We start from the raw sequence: 10,553 nt of genomic DNA, 5'->3' as shown, positions 1-10,553 counted from the left end.
CTGGTTCCCTAACCAAAACAAGAGTGCACGCGTCTCCCATGGTCTAAATATGATGGACAAGAACTCAAGAGTGAACTTACTTGATGATTAATGTGACGAAGCACGGGCTCCGCCTGAGTAATAGGACCAGAAACTGGTAACTCATGTTAGCGTGGATGTATCGTTGGTGTTGATGTCCTCATCACCGTAGACACATCTCCCAAACTAACATGTACCTAACCTATCTCGGTATATAAGAGATAAGGTCGAACCTTAGGGGGGAGGATCCAAGACAGATCATTTGATTCCTCATTCTATTTGTTGCTGCTCAGCTCTGAGGGTAGGGCAACCCAGAGAGGGGCACCGATAGCTCCACCGCACCCGTCGTCTTCCCTTCTCCGACGAGGGAAAGACTCCACCGACGGTAAGGCAACCTTAGGTTAGCACCGAGCTAACCCCTACCAAATCTCTCTCTACACTCTATTGTAACCCCCCGATTTTGGGTGCTCTTGAGCATAAGGATCATCAGTTGCTGGATGTAGGGCACCGATCGGTCCGAACAGAATAAACTATTGTCCCCTATGTGATTCTTGTGTTCTTAAGTCCACCCAAGCCACCAGAGATACGTACTCTAACAATGACTCGAACAACAATGCTTGGCGTGATTAGAACCCACGATAGCTGGCGCACCAGGCAGGGAGTAGTGTAAGTGCGATTCAGCTCTACGGTGGCGGAGCCACTCGCCTCGTTGCCAGAGCAAGCGGCACCGCCCTAGACGGTGGTGTCCACTTCCCTAGCGAGTTCTTCATCATAGCTGGTGCCATCGCTCTAGGCCAAGTCCTCAACTTTGGGAGCCTGGCCTACATCGCTGACTGCTACGGCGTGCTTCATTCGCTCGATGGGCCACACCAGTGGGCAATGAGCTCCCAGCGTTGCCCCCTCTATCGGGCCCCTAGGAGCAGATCTCGAGGTCTTGGCCCAGCAGATCCAATGTGGTCTGGGTCTGCACCCCACCGTGTCAGACGGTGCTAGATGTTCTATATGTAGGCCAACGTCCACCACCAGATCACCACCTACAAGGTGCTCCCATCGCCTAACCACTTCTGGTACTACCTCCCAAACCTACCTTTTAGAATTCAGAATGCGGTGGCATCCTTCTAGCTAGAGCTAGAGCACCACGTCAGCCACGTCCCCTCGCTGCGCACTTTCCTTGAGATCCTCTTGGGGAATGGCTTGTAGTATGACTCCTACAACATCAACTGCTACGCCCCACTGTGCATGTGCTACTACATCAACGGCAAGGTTCCCGCCGATGAGGCACCTGAGCTCAAGTGCCAGACCTGAGTCCCCGTAGCAGCGCGAACTACCTTTAGGAGAAGGTGGATCGCAGGTCGGCCTAGAGGCCATCAAGGCAGAGATCGAGTACCAAAGGCAGGACTTTGCATGATAGTGTAGGGTCGAGATGGCAGACTAGAGGGGGGTGAATAGTCCATTCAAAAATTAGTCACGCTGGCTAACCGAAAACAAATGCAAAATTAAAACTATCGGTCTAGCCAAGACTACACCCCTCTATCTAAGTTTCAAGCACCTTACAAAGATCCTAATTTGACAACAAAGGTGCGGACTAGATATAGCTCATCTAATCAATTCTAGAGTAAGGTCATACAAACCTATGCAGCTAGTACTTCAAGCACGGGGAGCTCCTACACAACTAGTATGCAAAAGCACAAAGCCTATGCTCAATAACAAGGCAACTAATGCCAAATTAAAGAGCGCAAATTACTTAGCTACACAAACTAAGCAAAGTGACTAACAAGGTTACTCAAACTAAATTAGCCATACAAGGGAGGCTACTTCTATGCTGCACACACAAGAAGGTAACTAGAAAGCTACACAAGCTAACTAATTACAAGAACAACAACACAAGCATAAAGTATATGAAAGTAACTACAAGCTTGTGAAAGGAGCATGCAAACCAATGGGATGACAAAGATGACACGATGATTTTTATCCCAAGGTTCATGTGCTTGTCATCATGCTAGTCCCTGTTATGTTGACCACTCACTTAGCGGTTCGGTGGCTAATTGGCATCACCCACCAAGCCCACACGTTCGGCACCACAAGAACCAACTCCAAAAGAGTGAGGGTAGCTCAATGACATGCTCTACTAGTGTTGCTCTTCATGGCTCCCGCGGGGTGAGCATGGTACCCTCACAAATCCTTCTCCGTAGCACCGCACAATCTTCTTGCGTGCTTCAACGGAGACCACTACCAAGCCATCTAGGAGGTGGAAACCTCCAAGAGTAACAAGCACCACCGGCTTGCAACTCGAACACCTAGTGCCACCCGATGCAATCTCACAATGCAATCGCATAGAATCACTCACTCGCAATCGATTCGCACTCTTGCAAGCACAAGTGAGTTAGAGTGCTCTCCTAGCACTCCCCAAGCATGTACATTAAGTCTCAAGGGTGCCAAGCATGTGCCAAGGCTAGCCACACACTTCTTTTATAGCCCAAGGGCTAAAATAGTCGTTACCCCCTTCATCCTGATTTCCACACACTGACTGGACTCGCTGACCAGACTCACCCCAGACTCCAATCACTGAGATATAGCCACATAGCCTCGCAGTTCAAAGATAACTGTTACTCACCAATGGCTATCTCCCACACATGTATACTCCTGACCAGACATGCCTAGGTCTAGCGACCGAACATGTCGAACCTGAGTCCGGTCACCAACGTGCCTCTACACAACTGACCGGACTCCCCTTTCTCCTATGACCGGACTCAACTCTCCTAGAATCCGGTCACTTCCAGAGAGAACTTTTATTGATCGAACACGTCAGGTCATCACTGACCGGACCCTCCTAGCATCCGGTTGCTTTGGCAATGGAAATAAACATTGACAGACTCTATGACCGGACTCGCAGGTGCTGACCGGACGCGTCTGGTCACAAAGTCTGGTCACAGACCTTTCATCGCTAAAACAGCTATAACTCTTTGCTCCGAAGTCTGATTTCAATGATCTTGTACATTTTGGAAAGCTTACTCAGAGGGATACACATCCCACTTGCATATTTGATCCAAAGCACAATGGATCAATACAAAATTCTAATCCAAGAATCATCCTATAGTTCAGAGTACACCAAAAAAACTTTTCTCTTCTCCATGTTGATCCAATTCAACTCTAATGACTTCACCTTTGCAAATGTGCCAACACCACCAAGTGTACACCACCATGTGAATGTGTGTTAGCATTTTCACAAATATTTTTCAAAGATTAGTCACTCAATTCACCACGCCACTCAATCCTAGCAACAACGCAAAGTTAGATCACTCGAGTGGTACTAGATGACCAATATCTAAACAAGTTTGCCCCTCTTAATAGTACGGCCATCTATCCTAAATCTAGTCATAAACTTCTCTACACACCTATGACCGGTGAAATGAAATGCCCTATAGGTTATACCTTTGCCTTGCACATTCCATTCCATCTCCTTCGATATTCATGCAACACATGCACCATCCTTGATCAACAAATGATATGATCAACTTCATATCATCACGTGACCTTATTGGTTCATCAATCTTGACCTCACTTGCTTTTCACCATTGCCTTCGTCCATCGGCACCAAGTCTTGCTCAAGCTCACACCACGCGGTCCATAGCTCCAAAGCCTCCAACTTGCCCTTCATGTTTGCAACCGGGTCCATGCAAGCCAAGCCCTGTCTTGATCTTCTCCACCTTAATCACATGACCATGTCATGTCTCATATGCAATAATGAGCTCCCTTCATCACATGTGTGAGCCTTGCAACATATCCAAGCATTTCACTCATGGCATAGGTTGCTCACACATGACATACTTGTGGACTAATCACATGTGTATCTCACTCAAACTATATTAGTCACCTAAGGTTGTCACTCAATTACCAAAACAAAACAAGGACCTTTTAGGCAACAAGTTGCATAGCCTCCTATCAATGATGATGACGCCCGTCATGAGGCCCCCAACACCCTACACGTTCCCCTGGGTGGCCTATAACATGGCGGGGCCACCGTCTGTCGGCTGGAGGACATCTTTGACACACAGACCTAAAGACCAATGAGCGGCTACGCAAGGCAAGGCAGCTTCTCCATGTCACCCCTCAAGCAGCAGGCCAAGAGCTCTGCTTCTCAACATTGTGCTACTCTCTCTAGGCCATCCAAGCCAACGACCACCACCAACGGGGATTGCTCCGACGTGCATGCCCCGTCGATGGTCGAAAGCTATGGCGACTCCTCCGATAGCAACTATGACCGCCCATGGACTAGGGGCGCTAAGCCTTGGTAGGAGCGAAGGTGTGAGCCTTCCCCTTAGCATCCCCCATGCACCACTAGATTGGCGATGACCGTGATGTCCCGACACCATCATGGCCAGGCAACCACGCTCATGAGTAGTCCCGCACTCTTGACGACCGAGGGGCGAGGGGTGCCACCATGGATCATTTCGGCCACCAGGCATTTAGAGTGGTGATCCCCGGCTGACACCTTACCCGAGGCAATTTTCGGCCACCGATGCAACATCTCCAAGTAACGACGGGAGAGAACCAACTCTAGACCATTGGCTCAAGGAATACCACCTTGCCCATGAGGGCTGAGGGGTTAGATGATGACTTTGTTGTCCAATACCCTTCCTCTATTTCTGTCAAGCTCGACCCAGAGCTGGCTCGAGCAGCTCGAGCCTGGCAACATCCGCTACTAGGGAGACCTAGGTTCTCATCTTCATTGGCCACTTCTAGGCTATGTACCACTTGGTCTGAGATCTCATGGGACCATCACAACATGTAGGTAGTATGGCCAATGAGACCCTTCAGGAGTATATCTAGTGCTTCTCCAAGAAGCGCAACAAGCTCTCCAACATCACCGATGCCGACTGATCACGCCTTCATCTACGGCATGACCTACGCGGCACTCATCCACATGCTCGGCCACGAGACCCCACGCATAATGCAGGAACTCCTAGATGTCACCACCTAGTATGCCACTGGTGAGAAGGCAGTCTAGGCCAACTTCAGCAGTAAGGCCAAAGCTGTCGCCCACCTCAGCGGTGGGGATGGCGGCGATGACCCTGCATCGTCCCTGCATTGCCACGATAAGAGGAAACAAGGGGCTAGAAGGCACCATAGGCATGAGATAGTGGCAGCAACCGACTGCGCCTCTAGGCCTCAACCACATGAGCACATCACGTGCCCTGAGCACTTCGAGAAGGCACTGAGGGCCCTGCCCATTCCATGGAGGGTAGGCAAAGCACCTCCTCAAGGATGTGCCACCATTAGGAGCTACATCTGTGGAACCCTTGGCTAGTAGGGCAAGGCCCAGAAGCCAACCTTGAAGGCCAGTGAACCAACGAACGCCACCCTAGAGGACGATGCCGAGTTCCCAAGGCCAATCGTTGTCTCATGATCCTCGGGGGCTCCGTACAAGTCCTATTGGTAGCGCCGCATCACCGAGCAAGAGGTGAACGCCATCCTTGCCTTACTGCCCCTAACGTCGGCTCCGATGGTCCTAGACGGCCATCACCTTTGAATAGGGGATCACCCCGATTCATGTTCCTCAACCCAGGATGCTACCCGCTCATGGTTAGCCCAATCGTGGGCACCACGCGCCTCACCAAGGTGTTGATGGATGGAGGCAGTGGCCCACAACATAATCTACACTAGCACCCCTAGAGAGGATAGGCATCCCATGGAGCAAACCTGCACCCAAGCAATGCGTGCTTCTATAGGATCATCCTCAGGGAGGGAAAGCCATGCGGCCTTGATCGCATTCTAGCTCAACATCACCTTCGGCCGCCAAACAACCTTTTATAAGGAGTCACTCACCTTCGAGGTGGTCGACTTCCCCTGGTGTCTAGCATGCTCTCCAGGGCCAACCAAGTTTGCCAGTTCATGGATGTTCCCAACTACACCTATCTAAAGCTGAAGATGCCTAGCCCCAAGGGAGTCATCACCATCGAAGGTAGCTTTGAACAAAGCCTACTACTACGAGCAAGACTAGATCACCCAAGTGGCCCACACTTGTCGCTCCCTATTGCTCCCGATGCCTCAGACGTGACACGAGAAGGGCGCCGATGAAGGAAAGTAGCCAATGTAGTGATAGTGCTCGGCCAACTAGGGTGTCAGTGAGGCAAGCCAAGACTCCTGGCGACAGCGATGGCTCGGCTGGCCCCTCCATTTGAGGCGCTTGGCCCCCTAGAAGGGGCTGACCTAATCGATGGTGAGTTTTGACCTTTCCTCATGAGGGAAGGCCACCGAGGAGCCATCCGCCTAGAAGCGCCATCTCCCAAGCCAAGTGCTCGCCTGCCGACCTCCTTCGATTGGCCTACCTCTCCAATAACAAAACCATGATAAGTCTCATCCTTCCGACCCTTCTTATTTCACTTGCCTTTACTAATGTCTCCTTCATCTCGAGCGACTCCAGCAGTGGCTCGGCCATGTCAAAGGATTGACTAAGCTAACCACCCATTGCCCCTCCCTAAAGGAGGATCGTAGCAGAAGGCCCCCAGGTGAGGCAAGGGACCAATCGAATAGAGCAGGAGGAAGGGGCAAAAGGTCAGCAAGGCACTAATGGAATACCCTTGGCTACCGTGTTACCAGCTATGTCCCCCTTCCCTTCTCTTGTATCCATTTTGTTCATTTGCAGCTATGTTTGTGCTTCTTGATCCTTCGTCGGATTCATGTCTCCCGGCCCGCCGCACGGACAGTATTTGGGCCCCCAAGGGCGGCATTGCTAAGGTCTAAGGTGGCCCAAGGGGCTTCATGGCTGCCTAAGGCTTCTAAAGTGCGAGGATGCCCATGGTCGGGCACCAGAGGCCTCTAGCTAGATGTTTAGAAGAAAGGCATGGCTGACCATTGTGTGATGTCCTGAGTACTGACCTAGAGCCACTCGTCGTGACCCACCGAGGGATGGCAGCGAGCCCCCGAGCACCGATAGATGGGCTCAGGAACTATACGAGTGGCTCGGTCTAGAAGACAAGGATCTCCCCTCTAGGGGACATGACTAGGGTATGGAATGACTGTAAACCTAGGGTTCTCATGGACTAACCCGCTAGCAGCACAAGCGCGGTGATCTTGGCTACCAAGGCCATCATCGTAACATCCCATCCTAATGAGGGACCTAAGTCTCTGAGCATGACTTGTGAGCAATGAGATTACAAATGAAAGTAATTTCATTTGATTAATTCGGAACAACCCAATTATAAATATACGGTGGCAAAAACAACAATCTACTACCACCTATATGGCGGTAGAGACAACAGGGTGCGCCTGACCTCTAGGTCGGGGCCCTACGGTGTGTATGGCTTGGGCCAACGGGCCAACCTCAAGGACCCTCCTCGAGGGCTGAAGCCAGGCGATGTCGCTCGTCGCCCCACTAACAGGCCTAAGCCCCCACCTTTGCTGGGGTGGGAGGGGCAACGACCGATGCATTGAAGTTCCCCTCCCCGTCAGAGGAAGGAAGGATTCTAGCGACGTCGCTGAAACCTTCCATCCTCTAGGGGTGGGGAACATGGCAGACCACATCTAGCGTCGTGTCCTTGCTCCTCCTTCGCTAGAATACTTCCACCCTCATGGAAGTGATCACCCGGTGGCGGAGGCCAGGCTCACTCGGAGGGAGATATCACAATTCATCATCGCCATGGCCTCCAAGAGTTGGGTTGAGAGGAAGAAGAGGAGCCAGAGGAGGGATAGAAGTTTGCAAAGCACTTAGCTCAGTACTCGAGTGAGTTAAGTGGTCGACATTATGTAAGCGTGGTGCTTAAATATTGTTTACATACAGATGCACTCAACATTCCAGGCCATGTGGTAGATCGCGAGTGTGACACTCTTGTTGAGTGCTTTATAGTCCACTCCCCATTGTAGACCAAGTAGGACCTGGTTGCGAAGGGAATCAAGCTCTATTCTTGATCTTCCTTAGTATACATATTAGTCAATATCTCTAGCCACCGCTCTTCCCTGTGGTAAAATATAAATAACGATACCTGGTATACTTCTAGGTAAAATGCTACAATGGTATTTTCTATGCGTTTACAAAATCCTTAATGTATATATTCTTCTTTTACAAGTGTTACTAATAAATACCAACAAGCATTTCTGTCATCATTGCTAGGGATGACAACTTAGTAAAAGTGATGTTAAGAAATGTCAACAAGCATTTTTGGCGCCATTGCCGGGGAAGGGTACAAGGCTAAAAGAGAATTAATCAAATAAATACTTATTGGTGAAATCATAACTATGCACCTCTGCTTTAGCAGGCTTACCCTTGTTTGTCTTTGTTCATATCTTATATAGGGTATTGCAGGATTGGTTTTTGATCCATCAACAAAATCCATCAATCATAATCAAACCAATCAAGAGGTAGCTGAACACCAGTTCTTGAAGCTATGGCTGACAAGACTCTGCGTGAGTTCTTTGCTCCAAGCACCAAGAACATTCGCACTTGACCAACACTCAAAACCAACAACCTTGAGTTTGAACTCAAGCCAAGCCTCATCAACATGGTGCAAGCTATGCCATATAGCAAAAAGGCACATGAAGATACTAGTGCTCATCTCTAGAATTTTCTAGAGATTAGTAGCACAATCGTCATCAAGGACGTTGCTCAAGACATCATACTACTATGCCTATTTCCATTCTCATTAATGGGAAGGGTGAAGCAGAGTGGTTTTACACCAATAAAGATAACATCAACACATGGGAAAGATGCTCAAAGGCCTTTCTAGCAAAGTTTTTCCCTATAGGCAAGGCTAAACCCTTAAGTGAAAAAAATTCAACTTCCAACAGTAGAAAGGAAAAACCATTCCAGAGGCATGGGAACATTTCCAAGAATATATTTCAGATTGTCCTCATCATGGAATGGAAGATTGGTTGCTCATGCAAGGCTTTTACTATGGATTAACCCAAAAAGCTTGTGAACAACTTGACGCTACTGCCAGAGGAGCATTCATGTCACTCACCCAACTCTCATGGAAAAGGTAGTCTCTAATCAAGGCTGGTCCCAAGGCAATATTCAATCATGCAAGAAGAGCGAAGAAGTTCTAGAAGAGGTGTGTGCACTGTCAACCAAAATGGACGTACTTACGAATTGGCTCAAACAACGAGCCAATTACAAGAAAGACCGTTAGGCCATCCAAGATGCTTATAATGCCCAAAACATGTGTGGAGAATATTTGTGGTTGATTTCCCTGAATTTCAAGAGGATGTAAACATTGTCATTAATAATTCCGGTCCTCAACAAAAGAGACAAGGATGGGGGCAACAACAACAACAATGGTCAAATTACCAAGGTAAGTACCCAGGTAATTACTATAATTCTAATCAACCATCCTTGAGAAATTTGATTTTAGAACAGGCTAAGATTAATGAGAATATTTCTAAGAAGCTTGCTTCTAATGATAAAGTTTTAGAAAACATAAACACTAAAATAGAAAGTTTTTCTTCTGCCATAAAGACCAACATAGCTATAATAAAAAGATAGAATCACAAATAGCTCAGTTGGTCGCTGCTCTACCTTTTGCCACTAACCTTGAAAAGGTCAATGCCATAACCACAAGAGGTGGCAAGTCTACACGTGGATCCTCTATATCTAACAAAGACAAGTAAGACACCAGTGGCAATACGAGAGGAAGAAAAAAGAAGAAGCCGAAGAATTTAGACCACAAGCATAGGAGACGATGCAAGATTTCCATGACACCACCCTCTTACCGTTTCCACGCCAAAATCGAAAAGCTAAAATGGATGAGCAATTTGGTAAGTTTGTAGAGGTAATTCAAAATTGTATATCAATATTCCTCGACTAGATGCTATACAGGTACCTACCTATGCGAAGTACCTCAGAGACATTCTAAACAACAAGAGACCTTGGCCCACCACTGAGGCAATCAAGTTAACAGAGGAGTGTAGTGCGGCCATCCTGAACACATACTTGTAAAGAAGAAGGATCTAGGATGCCCCACTATTGACTGTTCAATCGAAAACCAAATTTTTGAGCATACACTATGTGACCTAGGCGCCAGCGTCAGTGTCATGCCCAAGATAGTCTTCGACAAGCTCAACTGTTCTACGCTCACACCAACATCATTGTGCCCGCAACAAGCCGACCAATCAGTCCGCTACCCTGTAGGAATAACCAAGAATATTCTGGTAAAAATAAGAAACTTCTTTGTTCCAGTGGATTTTGTAGTGCTTGATATGCGGGAAGACATGAAAACACCCCACATACTTGGGAGACTCTTCCTGAGCACAACTGATGCACACATCGATGTCGGAGCTAGAGAAATCAAATTCCATATCAACAGGAAGGAAGAACGATTTGCCTTCAAACCAAGACTGGAACAATGCTCTAAATTGGATTGGCAAGAGAAGCAAATACAACCATCTTTGGGACCAATTGATGCACACGAAGAATAAAAACGGAGAAGTCCGGTTCAGTGGACTCAAAATTTTGAACCCTTGCCGAGAGGTAAAATTGGTAGTTATCCATATTTACTTTTTATATTTTTACTTTAGCATATTTATTTTTCTGCATCTACACA

The 10,553-nt window shown here is 48.1% G+C and overlaps 1 non-coding gene across 1 annotated transcript; it reads right to left on the bottom strand.

Annotated features, from left to right (window-relative positions):
• Positions 1–8,769: 8,769 nt before the first annotated feature.
• On the bottom strand, positions 8,770–8,876 carry LOC136468144 (small nucleolar RNA R71). The gene has a single exon (XR_010761685.1). It is a non-coding gene; the product is annotated as a small nucleolar RNA R71 (small nucleolar RNA).
• Between the last annotated feature and the right edge of the window lie 1,677 nt (positions 8,877–10,553).

This window comes from Miscanthus floridulus, chromosome 7 (genome assembly GCF_019320115.1).
Source record: "Miscanthus floridulus cultivar M001 chromosome 7, ASM1932011v1, whole genome shotgun sequence".
Taxonomy (NCBI): domain Eukaryota; kingdom Viridiplantae; phylum Streptophyta; class Magnoliopsida; order Poales; family Poaceae; genus Miscanthus; species Miscanthus floridulus.
This window is presented reverse-complemented; position numbering and strand designations above follow the sequence as displayed.